The sequence below is a fragment of the Gobius niger genome, assembly GCF_951799975.1.
Source record: "Gobius niger genome assembly, chromosome: 17".
Classification (NCBI taxonomy): Eukaryota; Metazoa; Chordata; class Actinopteri; order Gobiiformes; family Gobiidae; genus Gobius; species Gobius niger.
In genome coordinates this window covers 14,077,404-14,088,441 of record NC_136868.1, presented here as the reverse complement: position 1 = coordinate 14,088,441, position 11,038 = coordinate 14,077,404, and positions in this window count along the sequence as shown.

Genomic DNA, 11,038 nt, shown 5'->3' with positions numbered 1-11,038 from the left:
GAGTCAGCACAACCATAGTCCATCGGATTTTTCCTCCCAGTTTGTTTGGCCATGACTTCAAATGAGTTTGTTCTTCTTTATAACTGCACCATATGGAAATTGCTTTTTAAACAAGCAGTCTCTTCTGTGCTTCTTTTTTGGCCCCAAACTTTTTTGTCTCCCACCAAATTTTAAACATTATGCACCATCACTATAAAAATATTACATCTGTCAGTCTTAATAATTCAGTCTGGCCTGTACCACTGTCTGTCTCTGTCCAGACATGTATTTTTGAATATGAAGTAACGTCTGCTGGACTCGGATCATGACCACAGCTGACGCACATTATATGGACAGTTCATCGGGGAACAAGAGCACGTCGGGAGAGTAAAGAGTGAACTATTCATTATTTACGAAAGAAAACATAATTCAGTATTTGATTCTGACACAATGACCCATATAGGTAAATGGTAATAAAGATAATTGGCTATTAGGACATAAAAATAGGATAATATCAGAGCAGCGGTAAAATGACACAACCTCAGGGTCAGTCATTGTCTTTACAATGCTCTTTTCAGACTCCTCCAGTGTTAGATGCTCAAAGCCAGTAAACAATTGCATCCATTATTGCTCCACACTCATTATCACTGAGCCACTGCCAGCCAATATTTCTTTTCTTTCCTCACTTTTGGCTCGGATTCATGGTAAAACATGCAGTGATCTTCTAAGATTTCATTCCCTCTGGGGTCTAGGCAGAGTATTGAGACCTTGTAGGAGCCAAAATGCACCTTTCTCCCAGCCGGTAGGGGGCGCTGGTGAACTTTATTGACTGTTAGATTTCCCTACAAAAGGGGCCTAATCAGTGACCCAGGTCCGGCTGGTTTTGAGGTAAACTGTTTCTTACCGTGTCATGTGGACATCTTATGTTGTGTACAAAAATAAAGGAATTGGTCATAGGGGCCAATAAAGCACAACATTGGAGTGATTTTGTGGAGACACGCGTTGGGAACCCCTAAAAAATCAGCAGCCAGGAGGCGACCAGCATAGGGCCGGTTTGCCTCTACAGACCTCTATTATTGAGAGCAGTACAGAAGGATTGATGTGTAAAGATTCTCATTTACCCAGTCACAATCTTGTTTACTAGAGTGGCCGAAGCATGTGAATTCAGACGATATGACAGATACTTGTTCAATGTTAAAAGTCTAGGGTAAACACAGGCTTGACTGACAGTTGGATCGCTGGCGTGTTTCAGCGTCTGTGTGCTAGTTTACACGGCGCCTTCAGCAGTCGGAGCCTTCACAATGGCCCTGTAACAGATACTGAGCTCTTTGACAGCGACAGAGAGCGGCCTGTGTCTATAGCGTGTGACACACAGCGCTCTCCCTGCAGCAGCCTCTACGCTCCGGCTTCAGGACTCCAGCCATGAGAAAAGCTCATCTGTGTTCTCCCGATGGTGCGCGGCGTCTTTGTGTGAGAAAAACAAATCTGTTGGAGAATTTCAAAGAAAGCGCACATGTGACAAACTATTTACAATCTACGACCATCTTTTCACACGTTCACATCCTCGCTCTCAGCTTCCCCCAACACGTAAATGTGAAAAGCGCACACTGTTTTCACATGCGTTTTTTTTTTTTGCAGCACAATGTTTAAATAAATATCTCCGAACCAGAGCATGCTGCGGTTTATTTGTCCAAGTGTCAGATTGCAGCGTATGTACACATCCTCCGCGGGCCTGTCATGTCGGCGACGTGTTAGGTTGTGAAGAGCAGAGGTAGCATGCTAACCTTCGACCTCAGAGCTCCGAGCAGGTCCCCGGAGGTCGCTCTGTTTCTGAGCTTTCGGTTGTCACGGTGTGCGGAAGGTTTTGCAAGGTTAAATTTACTAGAAGATAGATGGAGGGAAGTACATACAGTATTTCTAGTTAAAAAAAAAAGGTGTAAATGTGTGATAGCAGAAGTGGGGTTGGGTGTGATTGAGTGTAGTTCGTCAACAGTTAGACATCTGCATTTTGTGTTTCTGCACGTACTGCGATGAACTGAATACTTCTGTTTCTGATGGTGAGCAGATGAAAGAAAGACAGCTGCACTGGTTCAACACAAAGATCTTTAATAGAAGTCTAGATAGAACATGGCCATAGTAATACATTGGAACGAACAGCAACTCTGGCGGCCATATTGTGATTGGCCTCATGACTGCTTGTGTCTCTACTGTAGCAAGAAAATTAAGTTTTGCTTACTTTTTTTTATTGTTGCACAGACTTTTTGTCATCATTTAACCTAAATTTAACATGTATATTTACATTGTTTCATACTATTTAATACTATATTACAGGACTGTATATATTTACATCATATAGGTGCATACATTTGACCTTTTTATAATTGTATTACATAACATTAAGAAAAGTTTATCTATTCTTAAGCTACCAAAGTAAGAAAATGGTAGATAGAAATGGCTCCTTCCCAAACAATGATTTTGTTTGTGTGAGCACAAACTGCTGAGACAAGAAAATGGACAGAATTTGACCAATATGTAGCTTGTGAGCTTGAGACACTGAATACACTAACTGTAGAACGAATGGTGAAAAAGTGCTCGGACGACACCATAGACTGTATATATAAACGGACAGCTTCTCCTCACTCCTCCCCGTTTCCATAATGACCACGCTCATGGCCGAAATCATGGCGGATTTACAGACTCCCCCTCCCCAGCTCTGACGAAGCATGTTCCTAAAAAGGGCATACGGGCGGGATCTTCACTGCAGACTCAGCCCTTGCGTGACGTGTAGCTCGCGCTGCTCCAATGCTAACAGTCCGATCCTCATTAAGTACGAGATTTCTAAAATTCTTCTTACGAAAACCAGCCTGGTCCCCTTAATTGTAACTAACCCAGAGTTATCACAGGAGGAATGTCTAGCTCTGCGGCGATCTGGAGGTACTACAGCAATGGCGGAGCAATGACGGCCCCTAGTGTTGTGGCCAAAAAGCAGAGCAGCCAGCGGACATTGGACGACACAACAAATCATAAACAATTACCGTATCTCACATTATGATGTTTTATCACTGCGGCGCTCATGCTTCACAGCTAGAAGGTCCCGGGTTCGATCCCCGGCCGGACGGGACCTTTCTGTGTGGAGTTTTCCAGTTCTCCTCTGGTTTCCCCTATCACTACAACATGCACAATAGGTCAGAATGTAGTGAGTGAGTGGTTGGTGGTGGTCGGAGGGTCGATGGCGCAGAGTGGTTGCCTTGCTTCCGTCAGTCTACCCCAGGGCAGCTGTGGCTACAACAGTACCACCACTGAGTATGGAGTGACTGAATAATGACTACAGTGTAACTTGGTAACACAGCAATAGAAGTGTAAGCCATTATCATTATTATCAAATGAAAATTGTGTTTTTCATATGACTTTACATTAGCATTAGCCTCAACGACCAATCACAAGATGGCTGCCATGTCCTAGAGTTTGATTTAAGATCTTTAGGTCGATCCCGTAAGGCTATACACCTAATGGTTTGTTATGTAATTAAATGAGTTTTTGAGCAATTTGCCTGATGAAGGTCTCAGGACCGAAACATTGACCGAATAAACTCTTTTTGCAAGGTTGGCAGGTTTGAGGGAAGTATTATCATTTTTATCCTTAAATATTGTAAAAGCAGAATTTGAAAAAGATATATTTTGTTTTTCAATTTTTGATTGTGATCTACAGGCTCGTTGTCATTACATTTGCGTGACAGTATTGAAAAATGTGAAACGTGCTTCTAAACTCTTCCCTTTGAAGAGTTATAAATGTGTTAGTAATGAGTTTGGACACATCAAACACTTTTTACTGTTAACTGTTGATGTCTTCTAGACGTGTTGGGATCCATGTTAGTAATTGGTCGTAGCATTGCTTTATTTAGACCAATCGTGCTTTTAAAACCAAATGCTTGCTTTGAAATGTAGAGCCACAATGAAAGTGCACTTAGTTGAAACGCCTAACTCCTGAGCATGTCCTGCGAGGTTCTATAGTTTAACAGCAACCCAAATAAAATCCGACACTTGCATTAGAATGAGCTTTAATCTGGCGTCTAGAGGAATCCAAAGCAGCCAAAACTGGTGTGTGACTGACAGTGCTATAAGTGTCCCATACCCCTGACCTGATATGTACAGCTGGTCCTTAACACAGAGACAGAGGGAATTTTGAGTGACTGAGAGTTTTCATAAACACGAAGTAAGAAGGACTAAACAGCCTCTGACAGACAGACTGACTGACTCCACACTGGCTATATTTGATTTATACAGAAGTACAGGCGGATAAAAGTACGTTCACACAAATAACACTGTGATATCAGATAAGATCAGCTGTGTTACAGTTCACAAAGCTACACAATTCAGCACTAAACGTTGACTCAACAATCATAATATTGGAGCAAAAAGTACTGGGAATTTAGTGTGCACAAGGTAAGACAGCATACAATCGAAACTTCTTATGAGGCGACAAATCAAAGTCAATCAGTTGAGTGAAGTGTCTTGTCACAACTCTCTCTCTCTCTTCATTACATTGTTTTTAGTTTCCCTTTTCCTTTAGTTAAATCTTTGCTGGGATCTTGTAACATGTATCACAGGACTGAGAGACACGCAAAGACAGGGGAAAGGTCAGGACTTCCTCAAAGACAGTTCCTCACACGGTTTCCCACTCTTGATTGAAGCTCATACACAGGGGTTTTCTTCTCACTCTCTGTCACCTTTGCATTGTTCTCTTCTTCGGGTTTCCCCACTATAGCATATAACACAGACATATGTGGACATCATTGAATGCACTGTGTGAAATTAACATGCTTGCTGTTTATGTCATCATGAATCAAGACTTTTGGTAAATCCCCTCTATTGACCCAAATCAAAACATGAACTTTGTTACTATAATCAGGTGTTATGGTTCAATATGGAAGCCAATTGCGCGTTGTGGTATAAACATACGGTAGAAATGAAAAATATGTTTTGAAATTCACTATTACATTCATTCCACACAGCCTTGTGCTCTTGTAAAATATATCTATACATTTGTTTTATGGTGCCTGTTATGAAAAGAAAAGCAAAAGTGAAAGTCCTATTTGTAGCATATGGGCTGCAGTTGACCCACCAGAGTAATGTGATACTTCAAACTGAAAGTCACACGTGGAGATCTGCTGCCGCTTTTGGCGCTTAAAAAATTACCTACATCTTTCCTTGAAATGATCAGAGGGGACAGAGCTGATTAGTGATTCAGTCAGAAAACACGGGAGCTAAGGGTAATGGTATAATTTGTATTGTCATGTCATCTGCTTGGAAAGTACAAAACAAAACAAATCAACACCTGAAATAAATATTTTTATCTGGGTTTTTCTCTTTCTGGTTTCCGCCCAGAGCACCAAACTACTCCACCTAAATTATACAGCATTTTTTAAAATGTATTTTTATGTTTTGTGTTTTTATATAATTTGGCCCATAGGCTCCATTTATCAGTCCAGGATGAAAGAGGCTGAAACGCGGGGAGAGACATTGAGCAGATTGTCAGAGCAGAGACTTGCACCCACAACGCTGGGACAGAACAGTGCTCTTCCATATGTGTGAAAATGTACACAAAACAAAGGTCACGCCATAGACTGTAGAATTAATAGACAGCTTCTGCTCACTCTTCCCCGTTTACCATAATGACCATGTTCAAAAGGGAAGTCATGGCGGATTTGCAGACTCCACCTACCCAGCTCTGACGGAGCATGTTCCTAAAAAGGGCATAAGAGTGGAATCTTCACTGCAGACTCGGCCCTCGTTGGGGCGCGTAGTTCGGCTGTAGCTGCGCCCGCGCCATTAGCTCTCATGCTAACGTTCTGTCCATCAAAGTCCAGCCTTCATTAGTATACGAGATTCCTAAAATGTTTCCTACGAAAACCCGCTTGGTCCCTTTAATTGTAACTAACCCAGCGTTTTCACAAGAGGAATATCTAGCTGTAGAAAGTTTTAAGAAATTAGGCACCAGGCTTTCTAATGCAAAACTAGCTTGTTTTGCCGCCCTTATACGGAGGTACTACAGCAATGGCGGCCTCTTAGCATCGCGGTCTTAAAGCAGTGCAACCGGCGGCCATTGGGTCACACGCTCTAATATTTTGTTGGAGCGCCTTTCACTGTGGCATTAAGCTTCTGCAAAGTAAAAAAAATCCAGTGTTGCAATATGTTTTCTTCAAAATCTTGTCTTGATGATGATGGGAGAGTGTGACCACTGTGCAAAGCCTTCTCCAGCACATTCCAAAGATTCTCAATGTGGTGGCCAATCCATGTGTGAAAATAATGTCTCATGCTCCCTGCTTCACAATGTTGCCCGATGAATCCTGGCATTGTCATCTTGGAATATGCCCGTGCCATCAGGGAAGAAGAAATCCAGCTGATCTCATTCTTTGGGCACATAGTGTTGCTGAACCTAATAGTGTTGCTATAATTCCTATATTGAATTTGACCCCAACATTAGTTTTATGCTAGTAGCTGACTTGAGTTCACTCTAGTTGGTCAGTCAATAAGATATTAGGGTTGGTTTGTTGTGTACCATATAAGCAGACTACTTTTATTACCACTTCATCAGTCCTGTACCATATGCCTGTCTTTCTTCGCTGATCTTACAGTAAATGTATTGATTTTTACATATGAGGTGTTTCCAGTAAGCTCCAGGTCACACTGAGGTTTGAGCGAGAGGGAGATTTGCCTTGTCACGCTGCCGCTTTCCGGGATATTTGATCCACTCCTCTCCCCCTCTGTATGGGGTCCGTCCGTCCCACTGTGGAGAATCCCGTCTATTTCCAGTTGACCTGCTCTGACAGCTAGTTATAGCCTGGTTATGTGACTGACTGAGGGCTGGACTGTGGGTTATGAGACAAGAGTGTGGGGTTGCCTGTAGGGACGCTCCCCCATGGCGACATCTGTGACCATCATTCTGTGTAAGCAGTAAAAGATCCCAAACACCCTGAACATTATAGGAAATAAGCTGTCGGTGTAAACCTTGTACACGGTAGGGCAGAGACTTTACCCCAGATACAGGGGGGTTTCTGGAGAGGTGGGCAGTGGTGAAAACTCAGGCTTACTATTTATGAGTGAGCAGATGCTATTGAAAGGGAGAGAGAAGGAGGAGGGATGCAGCGTGCGCAGAATCACATGGCCATCGGGAGATCCCTGAGCCGGTCACATGACTGACTGGAAATGCAGCTCGTCGCCCCTGACAACACTTCCCAGAAATGACGTTGCTGTTGCCGTGGCTGCTCCCTACTTCCTAAAACCAATGATACAGCAGCGGGGAGCGGGAAGTGCTTATGGGGCGATAATGTGATGGGAGTGCATTACTGCTTCCCATCTTTGTAAACCATTACTCTGATACTGAGCCTTTAATGGTTTATATTTATGTCAAATATGAGTATTATCTAATTTGATTAAAATTATTATGATCAATGGTATAAAAAGTTAACAGTGTGAGTTCTGTAGATGAATAATACATCCCCTAATTTCATAATTAACAGAACTTGTATGACTGATTGAAATACCAATGTCATTATTGTTATTGTTATTTCTCTGTACACACTGTAGCTATTTGTTTTGTATCCCCTTCCCTTTAAACGCACACTAAGAACTTTCTGGCCAACATTGTAAATAAGAATTTGTTGATAGTATTCTTAATGTTTTGCAAGATAAAATAAAGGATATGAATTCATTTGTTAAATGTTTATTGTTCAACCCAAAGGTATTTCAAAGTGAACTCACTGACTGAACCAGAAACTTTCAATCTGCCTGTGTTGGACTTTTCGCCCTGTTGTCCCGAAGAACTCTTCCTAAAACTCTATAACTATACCATACTACCCTCCGATTGTCTCTTCCTAAACACATTTATTTGTTTCAAAGTTTTAACACTATGTTTAGATCATCTTTAGTTTTTGTGGGGTCCACAAAAGTGACAAATGTGGTCATGCAGAACAAGTCGAACATCAGAAACACTTGAATGTGGAAGTGCTTCCTTCTCAATTTCAGTTCCTGCTGCAGCATCACTGATGACCTGATGCATTGTGGGAGTGTGACTAAACACACTCTTTGCAGACATCAGTGATGGACTTTATGACCCTGTCCAGTTCACGTGTCGTGCAGAGAGGTGAAACCTGCAGAGGCGTGTAAAGACGTGACATCGTTTCCATGCTCGATCCGTGGTTTGTTTCCCGGGAGAACGAGCGCGTGTGAGGTTCGCCGTCCTCTGTGTGTTTGCTTTGGTTCTGGGTGAGCTGCATGCTGGGATCTGTGGTTTGTGGTCTGTCTTTTTTAGCCACAAAAGTCTCATGTCAATCATATTTAACAAATACTAAAAATGGTCAGAACAATCTTTTTGTAGCTTCTATCGTGGGTGTTTCTTCTTGGTCGTCATAATAAATCTCCTGCCTCTTGTGTGCAGTTTTTCAAATATTAGTTTGCAAAGGTTTTACCCCATCCTGCCACAAACCTCTTTACTTGATGTGTTAAACAGTTTTCCTGTCGAAGTGTTGTTACTGAGTCAAATAAGTATGTAGGTTTGGTTATAGGTTTAGTGAACAATTAGTCATATTTTGTGATCAACTTCCTATCGGTTCTTAAACTGTGATGGGTGAACCAATATCGGCTGCTTCAGTAGGTCTAACATTTGGTTCATTTGCATTTGAAGAACATTCAGCTCACAAAGACGGTGAAAACTGTGGAGAAATGGCTGAGTTTCAGTTCCTTTAAAGTCTCTCAGTCAGGTCTGAGCCTCGGCCGGGTCCTTGATCTCGGTCAGGAACTGGTCTTGGTTTGTGTGGTCTTGACTACAACAACAGAGTCCCATTAGTCGACAGCTTTTATGACCCGTGTTATTCAAATCACCGCTGTGTCCAACGAAGACGCTGCGACGCTGATATGTTTACGACTTTACGTGTAGCTTTAGCTGGTCCAGACCACCCACTCCTGCGTCACAGCATCAGAAATCCAAACAGCCGTCTCTGAACCACTTAGCTTCATCAGCACTATGCCTGATGGGCTCCAAAATGAGACCAAATATCAAGAAACTAACAAACTTTTATCTTTTAACTAGGGTTTAAGCAGATTCATAAGTATTGTGATGGCTGGGCAGTTCAAAGCATCTGCAGCCCCACACACGTCTCCCTAAAGGTCATCCTCTTTTGTGTCTTTTTGTCATTCGAGCAGCTCTGTGGTCTAACTCATGCTGTACTGAAAGCCGTGGACAATAGTGGTATAAATTATTCAGGGTATTGCCTTTAAATGCAGCTTTGCGGTGGCTAATCCTTTTTAAACATCTACTCTTTGGACTCATGACCCTTTTTCATTTGGTCACAACGACCCATCGCTCTGAGGCCAACCAGACAGACAGATTTATAGTGTTTCATTTGAGGAGAGGCCACATTCACTCATGGCGAATTTAACTTCAACTTCTCTACATAAGCATTTCATAGTAAGATACTGATTAGTTGTTAAATGTTTCTGTTGTTGAACTCCCGGATCCTCTGTTTTATGGATCTTGCAGCTGAAGGCGATGCCAGTGATAATGCGCTCTGTACAGTATAGTGCAGTGTCAGTGGGATGTAAAGGCCTTTAGTGGTGATCTCATACTACAGCAGGTGAGTCATCAGTGATTCTGATCGCTTTTACCGTAACATGCTCACATCATCCCTTTCTTCCTCTGACCAACTCTCTGTCCTGGATGATTTGTTGAAGGTTTATATATTCAGTTAAGCGCCCATGTATTTGGCAGACGTAGATCCAGTGGAAAAAGTCGCATGGTGATCTGGCCAAATTGTGCCTTTCCTCTCACTGCCATCCACGCAAGCAAAGAAGCCAATGTCGGCACCTTCCCTCGCTCTCTTCATTGTAAGTATTCCAGACAGAGCGGCGTTCTTTCACACGACGGTTATTATACAACTCTTGGTTCAAAGTGATTCTTCGAAATAACGTTTGATCGGGACGGAGAACTGCAGCCTCGTGAGCTCGTAAAGTCAGAAAAAAACAAATAGAGATCAGTATTTTCACAATCAGTCTGTCTTGGTCTCATGATTCAGATTCGGTGACCTGAAAAAAGGTCAAATATTAGCTGCTTTTTTTTCATTCCCTCAAACAAGCAGTATAATAGAGTTAGAGAGAGCTACAAAATGACCAAAATGTCGAGAGATGTGTATGTTCATGGACTCTTTGGTAACTATGTGACTTGGGAGGTTGCCTGAAGAGTTTGTCGCCAGGATGATGATTTCAACACAATAAAGCAATAATAAGCGTTTCCTCTCCTCTCCAAGTTTCCGTTTATTTTTGTTGTGCTATTTTGAAACAGTGAGTGCACGCGCTCAACGCCCAAATTTCAGCGTCTGTGTTAGAATTGTGCCAACTGCTCCGCCCTGAACTCACCTGCCACACCTGGGTTTCCATCTGTCCTCATACAAAGGTGAACCCATAATAAGCGCTCACTGTTTCTCAGAAAGCAGACTTTGTAAATGCTGGATTAGCCACTCTTTGACCTCTATAGATTTAGTCTTCACCCGCACTGGATTTACCACTGAACTGTTACTAATCCTAGCACATAATACCTACAATTGCAGCTCTTTTTTATAGCTTTGATTGTTGTTTAGAGCTAGTTTTGCTTGTGTTACCTGTGTCCTAAGTAATAATTTAAGACTTAGTTTTGTCCTGCTAAAGTTAAGTCCTACATAGGGCTGATACCGTAAAACATTTTTTCGATACCGGTACTTCAACGATACTTGGTTTTCGATACCAATACCTGAACAATACTTTTTTTGATACTAAAATATTTGTCATACAGAACCAGAAAACAGATTAATAATGTTGATTTATCCCGTTTCCTTCCATTTAATTTCTTCAGCATTTGTATCAGTTGTTTGAGGTGAAACAACCAAGAAACTTCCATTAAAGGGACTATACAGAGTTTAAAAATGTAAAACGAAGTATTTTCATCCCCCTACGTGTTCCAGCAATGTCCTAATGTGTAGAATGAGCCCAGACCTGTTCACCACAACTGCCTCTAAAATCCTGCAGTGTCA